Source organism: Sus scrofa, chromosome 8, assembly GCF_000003025.6.
Source record: "Sus scrofa isolate TJ Tabasco breed Duroc chromosome 8, Sscrofa11.1, whole genome shotgun sequence".
NCBI lineage: Eukaryota > Metazoa > Chordata > Mammalia > Artiodactyla > Suidae > Sus > Sus scrofa.
The window spans coordinates 132,268,212-132,289,520 of NC_010450.4; the positions used below are offsets into that span (position 1 = coordinate 132,268,212).

The 21,309-nt window shown below is 41.0% G+C and overlaps 1 protein-coding gene across 1 annotated transcript in view; it reads left to right on the forward strand.

Moving 5' to 3' along the window:
- LOC106504776 (collagen alpha-1(I) chain-like) overlaps positions 1-21,309 on the forward strand; it is a 51,013-nt gene that overhangs the window by 20,932 nt on the left and 8,772 nt on the right. The gene's annotated exons all lie outside the window — the stretch shown is intronic.

Genomic DNA, 21,309 nt, shown 5'->3' on the forward strand with positions numbered 1-21,309 from the left:
TGGATTCGATCCCCTATTTCTGGATCTTTTGCCTTTTTCTTTCTAGTTTACTGTTTTGATTTAATGGAATATATTCTCCAGTAGACCCTGTGAATGTCTAAAAATGTATTCATTCTAAATGTAATGTTGGAAATTATTTCCTCCCAGAATGTTAAAGGCGTTGTTCCATTGTCTCTGAACTCTCGGGGGTGTAGTTGTAAAGTTTGAGGTTGTTCCAGTCTTGGAGTCTTTGTATGTGAGTTGTTTCTCTTCAGCAGACCATTTGGGATTTTTTGTCAATTTTGTCCATAGTTCTCTGAAATTTCACAGTGACCACATAATATAGGTCTTTTAACCTCATTATTATTGGAATGATGATACTGGAAATTCAGGCTTTTTAGTTTGGGAAATTTTCTTGTAACGTAACTCCATTAATATCTCTGCCTCTTTCCCTGACCCCTCAATATCTCTGCTCTCTCTTTGTGGAGTTGTCATCAGTCACCTGCTGGACCTCTAGTTTTCTCCTACGGTTTTGTTTTATGCCTTTTCCAGGGCTGCACCTGCGGCATATGGAGGTTCCCAGCCTAGGCGTCGACTCGGAGCTGTAGCTGCCGGCCGACAACCAGAGCCACAGCAGTGTGGGATCCAAGCCACATCTACAACCTACACCACAGCTCATGGCAACACCAGATCCTTAACCCACTGAGTGAGGCCAGGGATGGAACCCACAACCTCATGGTTCCTAGTCAGATTCGTTAACCCCTGCGCCACGGTGGGAACTCCTGGACCTCTAATTTTCTAATGTTCTCCCCTGTCCTCCTCGCCCTTAATATTTTTCTCTTTCTCTTTTTTCTTCTGTTTTCTGGAAAAAATTTCAGTACCATTTCTTCTTTTTTTTAAAATTTATTTACTTTAAAAAAATAGGGGTGGGGGTGGGGAATATGCCTATGGCATGCAGAAGTTCCCAGAGCAGGGATCAAACTCAAGCCACAGCAGTGACCTGAGCCGCAGCAATGACAATACCAGATCCTTAACCCACTGAGCCACCAAGGAACTCCTGCATTTAATTCCTTTTATGTTTTTAATTAAAAAATTAAAAAAATTTTTTTTGGCTACACCCATGGCATGTGGAAGTTCCCAGGTCAGGGATCGAACCTGTCTCACAGCATTGACCCAAACCAGTGCAGCGACAATGCTGATCCTTAAGCTGCTGCACCACGAGAGAACTCCCTTTTGTTTTTCATTTTTAACTATAGGATCCCTTAGTTCTTTGAAAACTTCTTTAAAAAAATACAGTGTAATGTTATTTTTCCTAGGGTATTTTCTCATCTCTCAGAAGGTCCTAGTGATACTTTTGAATATTTTCTCTGTTCGTTTTTACACTCTTTCCTCCAAGTGTCCTTTTCCCCATTTATTTTGCTCTTGTTTTTCACATTAGAGCCCCCTCATGTGTCTTATGAGCCTGGAGTTCCTGACATGGCTCAGTGGAAACGAATCCAACTAGTATCCATGAGGATACAGGTTCAATCCCTGGCGTCACTCAGTAGGTTGGGAATCCAGTGTTGCTGTGAGCTTTGGTGTAGGTTGCAGACATAACTTGGATCCTGAGTTACAGTGGCTGCAGTGTAGGTTGGCAGCTGTAGCTCCAGTTCGACTTCTAGCCTGGGAACTTCGGTATGCCACTGGTGCAGCCCTAAAAAAAGAAAAAAGAAAAAAAAGAAAAAAGAAGTTTTGTGTTCCTCATCTATCCTTTTATGTTTAAGAGTGAATTACTACATCATAATCAAGTGGGGATTATTCCAAAAATGCATAGTTGGCTTGCAATTTGAAAAGCAATCAATGTAATTCATCTTGTTAACAGACAAAAAGAAAACCCATATGATCATCTTATTATATGAAATAGAGCTTGAGAAAATGTAACATCCATTCATGATTTAAAAATAAAAACACTTAACAAGTTATGAAGATAATGTTCTCAACTTAATAAACTAGGAAAAAATAGAGCTAGCATCATACTTAATGGGGAAAGATGTTTACTTCCTCCTAAGATCAGGAACTAAGAGAAAGTGTATGCTCAGATATTTTTGTTAAGTATTGTATGCTGGTCAGAGCGGTAAGGCAAGAAAATAGATAAAAGGCATACAGAATAGAAAGGAAGAAATAAAACTATCGTTATTGGAGTTCCCGTCATGGCGCAGTAGTTAAAGAATCCAGTTAGGAAATCCATGAGGTTTCGGGTTCGATCCCTGGCCTTGCTCAGTGGGTTAAGGATCCGACATTGCCGTGAGCTGTGGTGTAGGTCGCAGATGCGGCTCGGATCCCACATTGCTGTGGCTGTGGCATACGCCGGCAGCTACAGCTCTGATTAGACCCCTAGCCTGGGAACCTCCATATGCCACGGGAGCGGCCCAAGAAATGGCAAAAACACACACAAAAAAACCCCAAAAAACAAAAAAAAATGTTGTTATTTTCAGAGGGTATTATTGTCTCTCCCCAAACACAAAAAGTCACAGAAAAATCTAAAATTAATGAATGCTGGCGTTCCCATTATGGCGCAGTGGAAATGAATCCGACTAGGAACCATGAGGTTGCAGGTTCCATCCCTTGAGCGGGCCTTGCTCAGTGGATTAAGGATCTGGCGTTGCCTTGAGCTGTGGTGTAGGTCACAGACATGGCTTGGATCTGGCGTTGCTGTGGCTTTGGTGTAGGCCGGCAGCTGTAGTTCCGATTCACCCCCTAGCCTGGGAACCTCCATATGGCACAGGTGTGGCCCTGAAAAGGACAAAAAGACAAAAATAAAAAAAAAATAAATAAAATTAATGAATGTGTTTAGCTGAGTTACAGGATACAAAATCAATTATATTTCTGTATATTTGCATGACCGATTAGAAATCAGATCATTAAAAAATATCACGACAGCATCAAAATATGGATATTATAGATAAATCTAAGAAAATTGTGGAAGACATATACACTGAAAAGTGTAAAACATTGGTGAGAAAACTGAAAGAAGACCTAATACGTGGAGAGGTAAACCATGTTCATGGATTTAAAGACTTGGTCTTTTTAAGATGTAAATTCATCTCAGGTTTGTCTGTAGACTTGATCCAATTCAAATAAAAATCGAGGCAACTTTTTGGGTAGTAATTGTCAGGCATAATCCAAAATTTATTTGGAAATGCAAAGCAAAATTATTTTGAAACAGAAAAGCAAAGTGGAAAGTTTCATACTACCTGATTTCAAGACTTAAAACCACAGTGTTCAAGACAGTGTGGTTTAAGGATAGACATACAAATAAAGCAAGCACATTAAGATGCCCACATATCCATGGTCAAATAGTTTTCAATAAAGATGACAGGGTAATTTCATGGTGCAGAAACACTTCTGCAAATGGTGCTGAATGGCCAACAAGTACATGAAAAATTCCTCAACATCACTGATTATTAGACAAATGCAAATCAAAACCACTATGAGGTACCACCTCACACCTGTCAGAATGGCCATCACTAAGTCCACAAATTACAAATGCTGGAGAGAGTGTGGAGAAAAGGGAACCCTCCTACACTGTTGGTGGGAATGTCAATTGGTACAACCACTATGGAAATCAGTATGAAGGTACCTCGGAAAACTAAATATAGAACTCCCATATGACCACTCTTGAGTGTATATATGGACAGAACTTTTCTTGAAAAAGACACATGCACCCATATGTTCATTGCAACAGTATTCACAATAGCCAAGACATGGAAACAACCTAAATGTCCATCAACAGATGAATGGATTAAGAAGATGTGATATATATACACAATGGAATACTACTCAGCCATAAAAATGAACAAAATAATGCCATTTGCAGCAACCTGGATGGAACTAGAGACTTTCATACTAAGTGAAGTAAGTAGAAAGAGAAAGACAAATACCATATGACGTCACTTATATCCAGGATCTAATATATGGCACAAATGAACCTTTCCACAGAAAAGAAACTCATGGACTTGGAGAATAGATTTGTGGTTGCCAAGGGGGAGGGGGAGGGAGTAGGATGGACTGGGAATTTGGGGTTAATAGTTGCAAACTATTGCCTTTGGAATGGATAAACAATGAGATCCTGCTATATAGCACTGAGAACTATGTCTAGTCATTTGTGATGGAACATGATGGAGGATAATGTGAGAAAGAGAATGTATGTGTGTGTGACTGGGTCACTTTGCTGTACAGTAGAAAATTGACAGAACACTATAAACCAACTATAATGGAAAAAATAAAAATCATTCACAAAAAAAAATGGTGCTGAACAATTGAACATTGCATGCAAAAAACAGAACCTAAAACTTAACCTCCACTATATAAAAAAATTACCTTGGGAGTTCCTATTGTGGCTCAGTGGTTAACAAACCCAGCTAGTATCCCTGAGGATGCAGGTTTGATTCCAGGCCTTGCTCAGTGGGTTTAAGCATCCATTGTTGCTGTGAGCTGTGGTGTAGGTCACAGATGTGACTCAGGTCTGGCATTGCTATGGCTGTGGTATAGACCGGCAGCTGCAGCTCCAATTTGACCCCCAGCTTGGGAACTTCCATAGGCCTCAGGTAGGCCCTAAAAAGCAAAAAAAAAAAAAAAAAAAAAGACTACCTTGCAATGGGTCGTAGGCCAAAATGTGAAACCTTTCAAAATTCCTAGAAAAAACTTCATAGAAAATCCTTGTGACCTTTGTTTAGCAGAAGATTCCTTAGGACATAGCAACCCTGAACCAGGAAAGAATGGAAGAAGAGGAGTTCCCTGGTGGCTGAGTGGGTTGAGAATCTGGCATTGTCATTGCTATGGCTTGGGTTGTTGCTGTGGCATGGATTGGATCCCTGGCCCAGGAATCTTCACATGCCTCAGATGCAGCAAAAAAAAAAAAAAAAAAAAAAAAAAAAAAAAATTATGCACTTAAATTATACATTTGCTATATGACCAAAAAAGCATTCGTTGGGTTTCAGTGAAGGGTTGTCAGGAGATATGCATCCAGATATCTCAGAGTGCTATGGACATTGATCTCGGAGCTAAGTGGGAGAACAAGTTAGTTCTCATATTCAGAGTACAGGTTTTTAATTTAAGTCCCCTGTTTTTGGCATGGCACGCTAGCCATTATCAGTGTCCCTCTGGTTCAAAAGCTTCAAAGAAAAAAAACCTTTCATCTTCAGTTGAGTGGGGGAAGGTGGTCCCCTTGCTTCATGAGGTTCTTGAGAGCTGGGGAGTAGAGGGGAGGGCCTGTTTCTTATTGAGGCTTTTAACCAAACGTCCTATTTGTGACTCCGATGGCACCACCAGTTTTTGAGACCTTCCAAGGTTTTGCGAAATGAGTTTGCTTCTTCATGTTCCCCGCTACAGGTGCTTACCTTTCAGCTGCTCTTGGTCAGCTAAGAAATCATTTACTGCTTACTTGTGTCTATGCTTTCCATAGTCCAACGTATTTTTGACAGTTCGCTCTGCCGTTTTCTCTTCAGCTTTTCTTTTCTTTGATGTTTTATATGTATTTGTCTTTTTAGGGCCACATCTACGGCATATGGAGGTTCCCAGGCTAGGGGTCAATTGGAGCTGTAGCCGCTGGCCTACACCACAGCCACCGCAATGCCAGATCTGAGCTGCATCTGTGACCTACACCACAGCTCACCGCAACACTGGATCCCTAACCGACTGAGTGAGGCCAGGGATCAAACCTGCGTCGTCCTGGATGCAAATTGGGTTCGTTTCTGCTGAGCCACAATGGGAACGCCTGAGGTTTTATATCTTTAAACATTCCTTCCCTGCCATTATTTTTGTGGTGTTTTGTGAGAGAGAAGGGATAAATATATGCATGTGTTCTATTCACTGTCTGTTACTGAAAATAAATGTTTAAAATGTGGATGTCACTGCAAAGACTTACTTAATTCCTTTTATTTTCTACAAACTTCTACCACTAAAAAAATTATTTACACATTTTGTATAAAATAATGCAACTTTAAAAAATGAACAGTGAGGAGTTCCCGTCGTGTTCAGATGTTAACGAACCTGACTGATATCCATGAAGAGGTGGGTTCAATCCCTGGCCTCGTTCAGTGGGTTAAGGATACAGCATTGCCGTGAGCTGTGGTGTTGGTCACAGATGTGGCTGGGGTCCCGATTTGCTATGGCTGTGGTGGAGGCTGGTGACTACAGCTCTGATTCAAGTTGCATACTTTTTCTCTAAAATTTACACTTGGTAAATATTTTAAGTTTTCAGGCCAAGATGCAAATACAAAGATATTACATGGGTACTTAAATAATAAGAGAGAAAACAAATTGTAATGATTTTTATTGACAAAATAAGATAATAATAATTGAGTACAATTTTTTTCAACACACAAACTTTTTTTTAAACCATCATCAAATATATTTAATCAAGGATAGGAAAGTCATGCTAAAATCATTTTCACTGTAACATGGAAAGTATACAGCCCCTACTGTCTACATACATGGGATGCATTTAATTTATTATTTTTTTATTTCTTTAAGTTTTATTGAAGTACAGTATATGATTTACAGTGTTGTGATAATTTCTGCTATACAACAGAGTGATTCCGTATGCACACATCCATTCTCTTTCAGATTCTTTCCCCACATAGGTTATCACAGAATACTGGGTAGAGATCCCTGCGCTACAGAGCAGGTCTCCCATAGGCCAGTCATTCCATAGACCTCAGTGTGCGTATTTCAGTTCCAAACCCTCAGTCCATCCCTCCCTACCACCTGTCCGCTTTTGTAACCATAAATTTGTTTTCAAAGCCTGTAAGTCTTTCTGTTCGGTAAGTGAGTTCCTTTTGTATCCTTTCTTTTAGATGCCATGTGTGCGATCTCATATTTATTATCTAATATACAATAAGTAGAGAATTGCTGTTCTTATTCCCGTTTTACTGATAGGAAAGTGACATGGCGGTAGAGCCACGACTAGACTTAAGGAATTCTAATTCTCCACTATAGCAGGTTTTCAAAGGAGTACAGTACATTCTCAGGTATATATGTCTCTTGTCTACTCTAAGAATGATCAATTTTCAGAAAACTCAGAGGTGAAATAAACCTGCATGGGCTGGTATAGTTAAGGAAATTATTTAGGGGGAAAAACATTACAAATCTGACTGCAATTTAAATAAAATCCCTAGATCCTGCATTGCTGTGGCTGTGGTGCAGGCCGGCAGCTGTAGCTCTGATTGGACCCCTAGCCTGGGAACCTCCATATGCCGCGAGTGCGGCCCTCGAAAGACAAAAGACAAAACATAAAAATAAAAAAATAAAAGATAAAAAATAAAAACATAAGATGGATACCAAAATGAATGTAATTACCATGAAGAAATGAGGAAATAGGTGATTATTGGAAAAAACGTGGTATGAGTCGCTGTTATACCTGGTGAATCTGGCAAAGGAACAGGATGTTTTCATGTTTTTGTGGCCAACAGTTTCCTAGGAGGTTCTACCCTAGTCCCTGTTTTCCACAGACCTGTTACCATCACATCGACATTATCAGCAACAGCATTGCTGAGTACTCTTTAGCTTTCGTTTCTAGGGATAGAAGTAGACGGTAAAGGGTTCCCTCTGTGGCTCAGCGGGTTAAGAACGTAACTGGTATCCATGAGGTTGCGGGTTTGGTTCCTGGCCTCGCTGAGTGGGTTAAGGATCTGGTGGTGCCGTGAGCTGTGGCGCCGGTGCCGGTCTCATTCATGGCTTGGGCTGTGGCTCCGATTCGACCCCTAGCCTGGAACTTGCATATGCCTCAGGGCGGGGCCTAAAAAGAAGGGAGGGAAGACTGATCCTCGACCTTGGGAAGAGGGATGAATACAGGCGTTACAGCGATGGATGGGCATGAAGTACAGACGGAAAGGTGGTCGGGGGGCCCTTGTCGGAGGAAGGCCTGGCAGGGGTCTTGCGCGGGGCCGGAGTCTGTGCGGGTCTGAGGGTGCAGAGGAGCCGGCAAGGGTTTCTGGATGAGGTGGCCCCTAAACGGCACGCTCAGGGAAGGCCCTGGAGAAGCGGTAACACAGCGGGGAAGGGCTGGAGCAGATCCACCAAGGCGGAGAGTGACGTGCTCAGGAAGCAATAAACGGACCAGTTTATCTGGAGCAGGAGTTTTGAGTAAGGAAGTCGCCGGAACGCATTTGAAACCGTAGGGAGGAATGTGAGGAGAGAGACCAAATGAAGGAGCTTGAACGTTTAATGTCCGAGAGATTTGAACAGGAAGACGAGGGTGGCAGAGGTGACAAGTCAGCAAGCTGAATCCTATCTACGCCTGGGCTCGAGCCCGGAAAACGGGATCACGTGCGCTGCACAGTATGCACTGCATCAAATGCTACATCCGTGTATTTGTGTTTCATTGCGCTTTATTTAGAGTTGGTTTTCAAAATGCTGAACGCATTTTCTCTCCAGTGTTTCAAAAGGAACTTGAAGATCTTTCAGTGCTTCAACGATGCCTCCATTTGGGGATCAGTTATGATGTTGTGGATGAGCTGAAGGAAGCTGGCTTTCAGAGAAAATCTGCATGTCTGAGAGCATCTTTATAGTATATCGTAGTGTTAGGGAATTTTTTTTTTTTTTTTTTTGTCTTTTTAGGTCCGCACCCGAGGCATATGGAACCTAAGCCTGGGAACCTAACAGCCACAGCAACGCCAGATCTGAGCCTCATCTGCAACCTCCACCACCGCTCATGGCCATGCTGGATCCTTAACCCACTGAGCGAGGCCAGGGATTGAACCCAGACCTTCATGGATACTAGTCAGATTCATTTCAGCTGAGCTGTGATGGGAACTCCAGGAAATATTTCTCTAGTATACATTTAAGATTTTTGTATCTGGTCCACTCTTTTAATATCATTGCAGAGTGATAGAAATGCTGGGAATTAAACCTTTTAGTGTATTTTAACATAGGTTTGCTCTTCTGAGCAAAGTGGGGAATGAGTTATATGTGATAATTTGAAAATACACTTTGGATTTCATCACTACACATTTGCACTGAGTTATTAAAAGACAAAGCTGTGCATAGAGGCGTTTGAGCTGACCGGTGTGGTGTTGGTGTGCAGTAGGAGGCTGACCCATCTTCCCTTCTGGCCACCACCTCATCTTCTGAGTGAACTGGGAGCCTTGTGGTTGCCACATGTAAGGCCAGTTGCATTCTTAACAGGAGCGGGAAGTGTAAGAGGAGTTCTCACAGAAGCACATTTGTAGGTGTAGACTTCCTCCCGCCAGTCTGGCTCAGTTCGCAGGGTGCCAGATCATTAAGCACACTTTCCAGTGTGGGAGGCCCTTGAACCTCGCCCACTATCTCTGGCTTGAATAAGCGCAGATTGTTCCGCAGGCCTAGGCGAATACTCCCTTGTTATCCTCCGGAGTCGTTTGACCTTGAGTGCATGAAGAATTCCTCCCCAAGCCTATCTTGCCCTACTGGAAATTCACCCTGTTCAGAGCTTGGTGGCCCAAATCCAGCCTGAAGAACATTTGCCTGTTCCCCTTCCAAGTGGCGGGAGAGGGGCAGCGTCCCGCCCCACAGCTCCTGCCTGCAGAGGTCTCTTCACTGCAGAGGGGGCCGGGGGAGTGCGACGCAGTTGGTGGCATCTCAGCACTTCCACTGAGCGAGGCCAGGGATGGAACCCATAGCCTCATGGATACCAGTCGTGCTCTTAACCCACTAAGCCGCAACAGGAACTCTTCTTTCTGCGGTCAGCTAGCGTTCCTGTGAATCCAGTATTACATTTTAAGGGAGACAGGGAGAGAGGCTGCCAAGGAGAAGCAAGCACGCTGCTCTGGGGGGAGGCGACCCCCGTCCTGCTTCCAACAGTCACAGTCCCTTTCCTTGTTCCTCCTCGTGTGTCTTTTTCAAAACATTGTGCATCCAGGACCTTTCAGTGATCAGGAGACTGTGCACATTAAAGCTGTGTGAGCCAGAGGAAGCAGTTGTATGTATCAAATAATCAGAAAAGATACTCGCAGCCCAGATGGGCCTGCTTACCGCAGGGACACCATAAACATAGAGGACAAAAAGTAAATCGCTATTTTAGCACATAAAATCTGGTCTTTTAATTGCCTGAGTACCAGTAATGCCACTGCCTAAACAAGTTCTCTTTTAGATTTTTCTGAGTTTCCTCTTTTTCCTGAAGTTTTTACAATGATTTTATCTATTGACTTCAACATTTTTTTTTTTGCCCCTCTCCCCATATTTTATAAATGAATAAAGTGTTCATGTGAAAAATTGGAAGTTTCAAAAAAAAAAGGAGTTCTCATTGTAGCTCAGTGGTAGTGAACCCAACTAGTAGCCATGAGGATGCAAGTTTGATCCCTGGCCTCACTCAGTGGGTTAAGGATCCAGCGTTGCTGTGAGCTGTGGTGTAGGTCATAGATGTGGTTTGCATCCTGCATTGCTGTGCCTGATGCTGTGGTCGGCAGCTGTAGCTCCGATTCAACTCCTAGCCTGGGAACTTCCATATGTCGAAGGTGTGGCCCTAAAAAACAAGCAAACAAACAAAACCAAAAACGAAATTGGAAGTTTCTTGTAACTATAAATCAACATACAATTGTGCGTAAAATTACTTTCAGCATTAAATCTAAGCTCCACTTCTTTTATTTTTACGGAGCTTTCTGTGACGTTCATCTCCATCAGTGTATTTGCTCTCATCTCTGCACACTTGTTCCTCCCACTGTGTTCATTCAGCATCGCACACATATGTACTAAGCACTCGCTCTGAATGACACATGCCGAGAGTTATGTGTTGGGGGGGTTATGTGCTTGTAAGGAAAGCAGAAGTAAACATAACAATACAAGATAGTATTTGACTGGTGCCATAAGTATTTGACTGGTGCAATTAAAGAAGTGAAAACATTTAAATGAGAGAGAGAGAGAGAGAGAGAGAGGAAGGGCGTGTGAGTAGTTCAGCTGGAGGAATTCTGGGTAGGCTTTATGGAAGAAGTGGCACATGAACTTGACCTTAGATGGCTAGAATTTCAACAGAGGGAATTTAAACAAAGGAACAGTGTTATCCAAGGTATATGAGAAAGTATGTGTCATATAGGGAATGGGATTTGATATATAGTTTAACTTGCAGTATGCGTGGGGATATTGCAGTAGTTAAAACTGATGAGTAGATTGGCATCTGATTTTAGAAGCATTGAGGCTAGACTAAGAAATTAAAACTATGCAAAAGGCATTAATTCTTAAGGTTTCTGAGCAAGATTACATAATCCTGTAGGGATATAATCAAAATAGAAGGTCGAATGAATAGTCAATCCAGGAAGGATCAAATGGGGAGATTTAGCAGAGGCTGAGTCATTTTAGCGTCTTTTTAGAGAAGACAATTAGAGTGATCTAAGCAGGAAGTGAAAAGTGTCCAAACTAGGGTAATAAATGTAAGAATAAGGGAAAAATGAATGGCTCATCATGAACTGCAAAGGCAGAAACCATTTCTATTTCATCTCACCAGATGGTCCGTTTCTGAGAGCAAGGATTGTGTCTGTGTCTTGTCTCCCCAGTGCCCAGTGCATTGTTTGACACAGAGAAATGTTTTATGAAGAATAAATGTCTTCCTTTATTGTCTTCTTCATCCACTGTCATATTGTCAACTCTCAAGAAATTTTATTTTGCATAAGCTACTAATTAATCTATCTACGTTTTTTTCAGCACAGTTAGTTTTCTAATAAAAAACAGACCTCAGTAATATTCGAACAGTTTTTCATCCACTGTGAATCAAAAGAGAAGCAACAATGAAGAGTTGATTCTTGAAAAGAGGGAGGAGGTTTCGGTGAATTGCTCTCAGCAAAAAATGAAAGAGCTTTTGAAACTGAACTCATATGCCTGGAGCACATGTGAGTCTGGTTTATAAAGGCATGATAGAATGATTATTAGCAATATGACTACCACTCCTGATGGGCATTGTATTATTCATATTATATCATAAAAATTCATGATACACAGCAACAGACAGTCACCTAGGCAATCGAGCAGAGCTTTTACTAAGTGGGAGAAGAATTTAAGGTGCTTTGCTCTGTTTCTGACCTGAACTCTGTAACAGCAAAAGGCCTCATTCCTTGTATAGCTCATTACATGTACTCTGAGATGTCTCAGTCCTGCCCAGGAAAGAATCCACTCACTGTATGAAAATGTTTTTAAGTCTCTTTGTTTTGTTCTGAAAATAGTTTACCAGGCTTTCGACCAGCAAACCAGTAAGGATTATTGCACAGTTCTTTTGTTTTTTTTTCTGTTTTGTAATACTTGTTGCATCAGTTAAAAAGAGGAATGCCAATATATTACTACTTAACTCCTTCAGATTAGCTGTTAGAGAGATAAGGGTGATGAATGGTGCTTAGCTCCAAATGGTAAAATTGACCTAGTTAAACTACCAGATAGAGCAGGCAGATTTATCAACTCTTCTCTAAAATAAATATTTGGGAGTATATGACAAGTACGTATAACTGATTCTATCCAAACCTCAGAATAAGAATTCCATTATAAGTTGCAATAAATATTGAAAGAAGATGTGTCCTTCTTTTGAAAGACCCCATTTGAGGAAAATAGAAAATATTTCTATTTTAAGAGGAAACTCTTATTTTATAACATGTCCAAACTGTATGGGCACACACTGTGGAATTTGAAAAAACATTTCGAATATACAGCAATTGAGATTTGCTAACAGTAGAGCTCTATCAAACCTGAGCCTTGGTGTAAATTATTCATTCATATCGAAAACTCTTGCTATTTTCCTTTTCCCAATATGGTGAACTGTAACTTCTGTGACTTAATTTAGTATAGCAGAATTTTAAAATGAAAAGTTTACTGCTGCAGGAGTTCTCGTTGTGGCACAGTGGTTAATGAATCTGACTAGGAACCACGAGGTTGCAGGTTCAATCCCTGGCCTTGCTCAGTGGGTTGAGGATCTGTCATTGCCATGAGCTGTGGTGTAGGTTGGAGACACGGCTCAGATCCTGCATTGCTGTGGCTGTGGTGTAGGCCGGTGGCTACAGCTCTGATTTGACCCCTAGCCTGGGAACCTCCATACGCCACGGGAACAACCCTAGAAAAAGCAAAAAGACAAAAAAAAAAAAAAAAAAAGTTTACTGCTGTAATAATATGACTAAGAATATCCTGAACTTAAACATTGGTGGTTTAATCCAAAGAAAGTGAATAGGCATGAAAGGTGAAGCATGAAATATTTGAATAGTGTAGTTTCAAAAGTTTCTAATTTAAATGGTGTGCTTTTGCCATTCCTTTCTTTACTTTTTCCTCAACAGTAAATCATTACATTGTATTTTATACAAATTATCCAATGTAGAGCAGGGGAAAGCAGAAAGAATGTGAAGAGAGGGAGACCATTTGTTGGTAGCATGATCTGATCTGATTTAACGGAGTAGGAGGACATTGTAAGAAAACCACACAGCATAGGCAAACCAAACTTGGAATAAATCTAATAATAGAGATATCTCCCAATGAGCATTTCCATCTAGACAAAACATTTTTTTTTTAAAGATGGTCATTATCTCTTTAATAAGAGATTATAGTCATGTAAGCAATAGAAAAGCAAAGCTGGGAGTTCCTGTTGTGGTGCAGCGGAAACAAATCTGACTAGTATCCGTGAGGATGTGGGTTCAAATCCCGGCCTTGCTCAGTAGGTTAAGGATCTGGCGTTGCCATGAGCTGTGGTGTAGGTCGCAGACAAGACTCCGATCTGGCGTTGCTGTGGCTGTGGTGTAGGAGGGCAGCTGTAGCTCCGATTCCACCCCTAGCCTAGGAACTTCCATATGCCGCTGGTGCAGCCCTAAAAAAAGCAAAAAAGAAGAAAGAAAGAAAGAAAAGCTATTGGATTTGGTTAAGCCTGAAAATAAATTTTTGGAATGTCTCAAGAAAAAAGGAAGGAAAAAAGTTTCTTTTTTTTTTTTTTTTTTTTCATTTCACTTCAATAGCACCCGTTTTTCACTGACCCTACTAGAGAAATGATACCCAGACTTCCCTTCACGGTCAGTGTGAGGCATCGTGCAGTAGTCAGAAAAACCAGTCATGACTGGGTTTATGGCAGGTCTTCAGTTCACAAAGAGCACAAGCCTGAACAAGCCAATGTGAGTCACTTCGTGAGGTTGTATCATAATAATATTACCGTAAAGATTTCTGGGTGAATGGCCTCTGTGGACTCTAAAATATCCCTATAAGTGATCCAAACTGTATGCTAGACATTTCCTGAAAGTTTTGTTAAGTCATTGTAAGTAAGGCATACTCTATAATTTTCTCAGAGTACATTGTGCATTTAGTTGTAAAATGTCAAAAGTACATTTTATAGCAAAAAGAAAGCAATAAAATAAAACCTTCAAAAATGCAATGTAAATTTTTCAGAATGAGAAAGTAATTCAACGTAAATGTGTTACAGAGTGAGAAACTTTTTCTGTGGACATTGGTTCTTTTTTTGGTTTTTTGCCTTTTGTTTTTTTAGGGCTGCACCTGAGGCATATAGAAATTCTCAGGCTAGGAGTTGAATCGGAGCTATAGCTGCTGGCCTACACCACAGCCACAGCCACGAGGGATCCAAGCCATGTCTGCAACCTTCACCACAGTTCACAGCAATGCCAGAACCTTAACCCACTGGAATAGTGTCCAGGAGGCCAGGGATTGAACCCAAGTCCTCCTGGATACTAGTTGGGTTCATTAACCACTGAGCCACAAGAGGACCTCCTGGATACTGATTCTGCTAGAGGAGAAAAGAAGAGGCCAACAGCGTGGTTATCTGTAAGGAGTTTTATAGTAGTTGCACTAAATTGAGTCCCTGATTTATTCTGTGTCACTGGGCAGATCTCATCCTAATCTCTTTTTGTCTTCATTTTCTCAACTATAAAAGGGGTAAAAATACCAACCTGTCTCAGAGGGGTGTGGTGAGAATTAATTAAGGCCCATAAAGAGTTTCAAAAGCCAAAGATGAAAGACACTATATACTAAGTGTTTTGCAGTTGATGGAAATTAAAAGGCATTTATTGTTTTTTGTTTTGTTTTGTTTTGTTTGTCTTTTTTGTTTTTTGGGGGCCACACCCGCGGCATATGGAGGTTCGCAGGCTAGGGGTCAAATCGGAGCTGTAGCCGCCGGCCTACACCACAGCCGCAGCAATGGGGGATCCCAGCCGCGTCTGTGATCTACCCCACAACTCGCCTCAATGCTGGATCTTTAACCCACTGTGCAAGGCCAGGGATGGAACCCGAAACCTCATGGTTCCTAGTCGGATTCGTTTCCACAATGGGAACTCCAAAAGGCATTTATTGTTGACAAAATTCTGAAGTATCTGAACTTTGAAATAAGAATTCTGAAACAAGAATATACTTTCCTAGATTTATGTAACTTGAATTTATGAGTAGACCCGTAAGTATGTTTTATTTAGGTGTTCTACATTTAATTTTTCAACCTAGGCTAAGCAAAGAATTGAAGAGAATACTAGTTTGGAAAAAGTTATTATAGCCAGTTAGAATTTTTATTTTTTTATTTTTATTAATTAATTAATTTTTTGCCTTTTTGCCATTTCTTGGGCTGCACCCGCAGCATATGGAGGTTCCCAGGCTAGGGATCGAATCAGAGCTGTAGCCACTGGCCTACGCCAGAGCCACAGCAACGCGGGATCCGAGCCACGTCTGCGACCTACACCACAGCTCACGGCAACACCGGATCCTTAACCCACTGAGCAAGGGCAGGGACCGAACCCGCAACCTCATGGTTCCTAGTCGGATTCATTAACCACTGAGCCACAACGGGAACTCCTAGCCAGTTAGAATTTTAAACAATATTTCATTTGCTTTTTGTTTTACCTCTGTATGTCATCAATAAGCTAATCCCAAGAATGACCAAATCTGGAAGAGCTTCTTGGGGATACATGAACGAACGAAACATTGAATGTTAACCACCATTTAGCATCAAGGTAACAATGATTCAGCTTTGAATAAAAATAATATTAAATTCTGACATTTAGTCAGAAATAGGAAGAGTCTTTAAAGGAAATACTCTTCTCTAAATGCCCAAGTTTAGGAACCAACAGAAAGAGAATTTGAAAATAGCATTTTTATTTTCAGAAATATGACTCCTATGTACCCCCTTCCCCATCACATGTTGAGTTTCTTAGATGCCACATGAGTAACATGAAAACAAAACCCTGTGATGAATCAGTTACCTCTATGTTCTGTAATAGGAGAAAAAAATTGTTGCCTACTTTTAGATGAAACAAAATAGTGTCTCATACCTAATTGGTAAACTAATAGGTAGTGCTAAGTAAATGAACAGTTTCACCCTTTGAAATACCACTAAGTTTATCAGTAGTTTGTAAATGATAACAACCAGAGTCAATAGATTCTTGAGGTATTATTTCCTAATTAAATAATTCTCAATTGGATGAATCTTGGATGACATAAATTAGCAATGAAACTGCTATACCTCAGAGTTCTCTCTTTCTTAGGCATTTAAAAATGTAGTATGAGTTTTTAGTGACAGTCTTTCCTTAGGCCAGCTCATGGGAACAATTCATTACTGATGTTTATTTTGCTTTGGGTTGGGCTGTAAAACTACTCTACAATAACATAACTTAGGAGGTTGTTATTTTAGAATTATTATATCCTATGCTGGTTGTGGTCAGGAAAAAGACAGACTGGAAAACAAGTTGTGTATCTTAAAACATTTACTGTTGCCATTAAAAGGAAAAAAAGATTTAGTTTCTCTCCAGTTGCAATTTCATTAATGGTCCACTTCATATAATTTTTTGTTGTTGTTAATATACACTTATCCTTTATTCCAAATTTTGAAGGTAAATATTAACTGTCAAGGTTGATAGCTATGCAGTTAACCAGCTTAATTTTGGCTGGAAGATGTATGATTCAGTGCTGTCTTGTGTCTGATAAGTGGGCAAAGTGCTGTGTTTAAAATGGCTCTGTCCCAGAGGGCGAATCTTATGGGTTTCACTACCCAGCCCACTAGAAAAAAATAAAAGTCATGGAGGTTATAGCTGAGTACTGACTGAGCATGAAATGGTAAGGACAGCTTATAACTAGATTTTCTCGCTAGTGTAACAAAAATGGTTTTCATTTTCACATTGTTAAATTTAAAATTTCAAGGATTTTCAGACATGAGGAGGTATTGTCCAAGTTATCTTTCGGTTTAGTTATTATTATTTTTTTTTTGCGTCTCGATACTTAAAAGGCTCCGTAATAAAGAAATACCATATTTTTGTTTGGCTCAGCATCTGATTCTTTTTGCAATCACAGTTCTGTATTCTGTGAAATAAAAATATTCCTCCTTTCCCTGGGCCTGTTACATACTATCTCTTTTAGTTGACAGAAATAAGCTGTTTTCATCTCCAATGACTGAGTCAGCAATTACTTTGCAGATTCCTCTGCCCAAAGAGTATCTAAAAATGTTTCTCTGTTTTTTTTGCTACATATTACGCAAGAGTAAAAGCAAGTCTTTTTTATTCTTTTCGATGTCTGCCTGTTATATTTCATTAGACAATCGGACAATGTTTATTAGAATATCATCCAGGACTTTGTAAAGAAAAACTAAGCATTCCATTTAAGACAGTTTAACAAAGGCATACTCAGAGTGTTTCACCTGAGGAGGAGGAGGGTGGATAAGCAAAAGCTCTCTGTCCTCAAGAGGCAGCACAGGATGTGTCTCATCAGTTTGATAAAATGACCAGATGTAATACAGTAGACTATAAAATGCTACGGCCCAAACAAATGCAACAAATGCAATCCACACTCTGAACAGAATGTAATTTTTATTTATTTATTTATTTATTTATTTATTTATTTTGCTTTTTAGGGCCGCACCCACGGCATATGGAAGTTCCCAGGCTAGGAGTCGAATCGTCAAATCAGAGCTGTAGCCACCGGCCTACACCACAGCCACAGCAAGGCCAGATTCAAGCCGCGTCTGCAACCTCTACCCAGCTCACGATAATACCGGATCCTTAACCCACTGAACGAGGCCAGGGATTGAACCCAAATCCTCATGGATGCTAGTTGGGTTTGTCAACCACTGAGCCATGAAGGGAACTCCCTAAACTCTTTTGTTTTTATTAGTGAAGGTCTGGATTTTATAAGGCATGATGTGATTAGTAATACATTTGTATCTAGTCAAATTATCATAGTCTTGATTTTTCATGACCCCAAGGGGTACAAGGATAATTCATACATGTTTCTCTTCTTGAATTTAACTTATAGCTTCTGTATTTTCCTTCGTCATACTTAAACTTTTAAGAAGGAATTACAATTTAAATGTGTCTTCCCCCACGTGATAGTTTATTATGTTTATGTAAATAACCTAAATGAAAGTAGTCAAGGAATGAAGAGTTCAGAGAGTACAATGCATGTTGCAGAGAGTATGGAAAGTATGGAAAATACCAGCATTTGGTTGCTCAAGAATTGATTCTAGGCTGAGGCATTCATTGGATGCTTGCGTGACATAAGAAATTATTATTAAGCCAATAAATAAGCATTTATTCAGCCCTTTTGAAGACATTCTTCTTAGGTATTCAGGACTCAAAAATGAAAAACCTCTGATCCTTGCTCTTAAAGAATTCAGTCTAGTGAAAGCGACAAACGTACGAGGAAACACATTGAATACACAGACATAAGTGCTGTGGCACGTATTGGGGCTGTCAGGGGTGGCTCAGTAGAGTTGGGGAGCTCTTGATGCTCTTGAAGACAGAATGGGACGTTGCCATGTATGTTTATGGTAAAGAAGAGGAAGAAAGGGCATTTCAGGCAAAGAGAACAAAATGTACAAAGGCACAGAGTTTTGAAAAGACATGTGAGACGTTCACTGTGGTTTGGAGCTTGGGGTTGTGGTAGAGCATGGAAGGAAATAAAATTGGAACAGTATATTGGGGTTACATCATAAAGGCACCATACCCAAAGGAACCTGGCTTTTATAGAGCAACTAGTGGAAATTCTGGGGAAATGGTTAAACAAAGGGAAAGGTATAATCATATTTGTTTGTTAAGAAGATAATTACGGCACGAGCGTAAAATGGTTGCAGGAGAGATTGATGGGGAAGAGCGCAGATCAGGCACTGTGTCACTAGCCTAGGGTAGAAATCAGAAAAGCTTGAATTAATTAGTGGCAGTGGAAATGGGGAGTAATGGCCATACTTTGAATATTTTTCTGAGAGGAAGTAGATGGGATTTGGATAGAGACGGTTAAGAAGAGGAACTCCAGATGCAGTTTTTTAACTTGAGAGATTGAAGATGTTGATTCTATTAAGCATGATGGGAAAGGAGGGAATATTGAAAAAGATGCAAATATTTCAGTTGTGGACGTTCCTGGGCCAAGGACCAAACTTACAGCACAGCAGTAACAGTGCTGAATCCTTCGGAGGCCACCAGGGAACTCCCATTTCAGGGTTTTTTTTTTTTTTTAATAAGTTGAAGTGTCTGTGGGATAGCCAACTTGACAAATGTTTGAAACAGCTGGTCTAGAACTTGAAGATAGAATGGAACTGGAAATATGACTTGGGAACCATGAACATACAAAATAGCTTCTAGAATGTGAATGAACTCATATACCTGAAAGTGTAGAAGGGAAAGTCACCAAAAACGAAACTGTGGAAACATCAGCACTGAAGACTGTGTCCCTCATTCATTTTCAACCCCTTCCTCCCTTTCTTTTCCTTCCTTCTTTCTTTCTTTCTTTTCCTTCCTTCCTTCTTTCTTTCTTTTTCTCTTTCTTTCTTTTTCTTTCTCTCTCTTTCTTTTTCTCTCTCCCTCCCCCTCTTTCCTTCTTTCTTTTTCTTTCTTTCTTTCTTTCTTTCCTTCTTTCTTTCTTTCTTTCTTTCTTTCTTTTTCTTTCTCTCTCTTTCTTTTTCTCTCTCCCTCCCCCTCTTCCTTTCTTTCTTTTTCTTTCTCTCTCTCTTTCTTTCTTTCTCTTTCTCTCTCCCCCCTTTCCTTCTTTCTTTCTCTTTCTTTCTTCCTTCCTTTCCTTCCTCCCTCCCTCCCTTCTTTCTTTCTTTCTTTCTTTCTTCCTTCTTCCTTCCTTCCTTCCTTCCTTTCTCCCTCCTCCTCCTTTCTTTCTTTCTTTCTTTCTCTCTCTCTTTCTTTCTTTCTTTCTTTCCTTCCTTCCTTCCTTCTTTCTTTCTCTTTCTCTCTCTCCCCCCTTCCTTCCTTCCTTTCTTTCTTTCTTTCTTTCTTCCTTCCTTCCTTCCTTCCTTCCTTCCTTCCTTTCCTTCCTCCCTCCCTCCCTTCTTTCTTTCTCTCTCTCTCTTTCTTTCTTTCTTTTCTTTTCTTTTCTTTTCTTTCTCTTTTTCTCTCCCCCCTTTCTTTCTTTCTCTCTCTCTCTCTTTCTTTCTTTCTCTCTCTCTCTCTCTCTTTCTTTCGGACTGCACCCTTGGCGTATGGAGGCTCTCAGGCTGGGTCACAGACATTAGTCATCACTGACGTATTTTAGCGTTTTTCTAGATATGTGGAGATGCAAGAATTGGGCTCATAAAGTCTCCTGAAAATATCTGACTATCTGAAGGCCTGTACTTCCAGTTTTCCCAGAGCACAGAGGGCCTCACTCCTGGTCTCCACCCTGAGCCCCACTCAGGGGGTGCTGCAGATCGGCCCGCTGCAGCGGCTCTTGTTTTACTCCATGTAGAGGCCCATGGCAAGGGCCAAACTTGAGTCCACAGGGTTGAATTGGAGCTATGGCTCCCGGCCTCTGCCACAGCCACAGCCATGAGGGACCTGGACCGAGTCTGTGACCTACACCACAGCTCACGGCAACACCGGATCCTTAACCTACTGAGCGAGGCCAGGGATCGAACCCACATCCTCATGGATCCTAGTCAGCCACAGTGGGAGTTCCTCTGGGGATTCAGACCCTTTCTCTTCCCTCGCAGAGGAGGGTGAGTGACATTTAGGTGATTTATTTCAATTTGGCCTCTTGCCACCTAGCCTGTAAACACAAACAAGTAGGACAGTGGGAGACTTCTCCCCCCGACTCCCATCGGCCCTTGTCTGCTGCTTGGGCAAGAGCTTCACTGCTGACCGGGTCCTGGGGAGTCTTCTCTTAAACCATAGTCCAGTCCTTAGGCTCCCTTGTCCTTTCTCTACCAGAAAGCTGTATCTGTCCGTATCCCATTCTTGCACCAGGTGTGTCAAGTTAGCTGCCACATTTGTGAGTGCTGGCAAAAGACACGAGACTCCTAGGTCAGGGGAAAAGGACTTTATTACTCGTAGCACGTTAGGGAGCATGAGCTTCATGTTGATGTCATTTGTGTCCCCCACAAATCTTAGGGAGGTAACGTACAGTGGCCTGGGTAAGTGCTACACAAACAGTAGGTTTGCATCACAGCTGAGGGACCCTGGG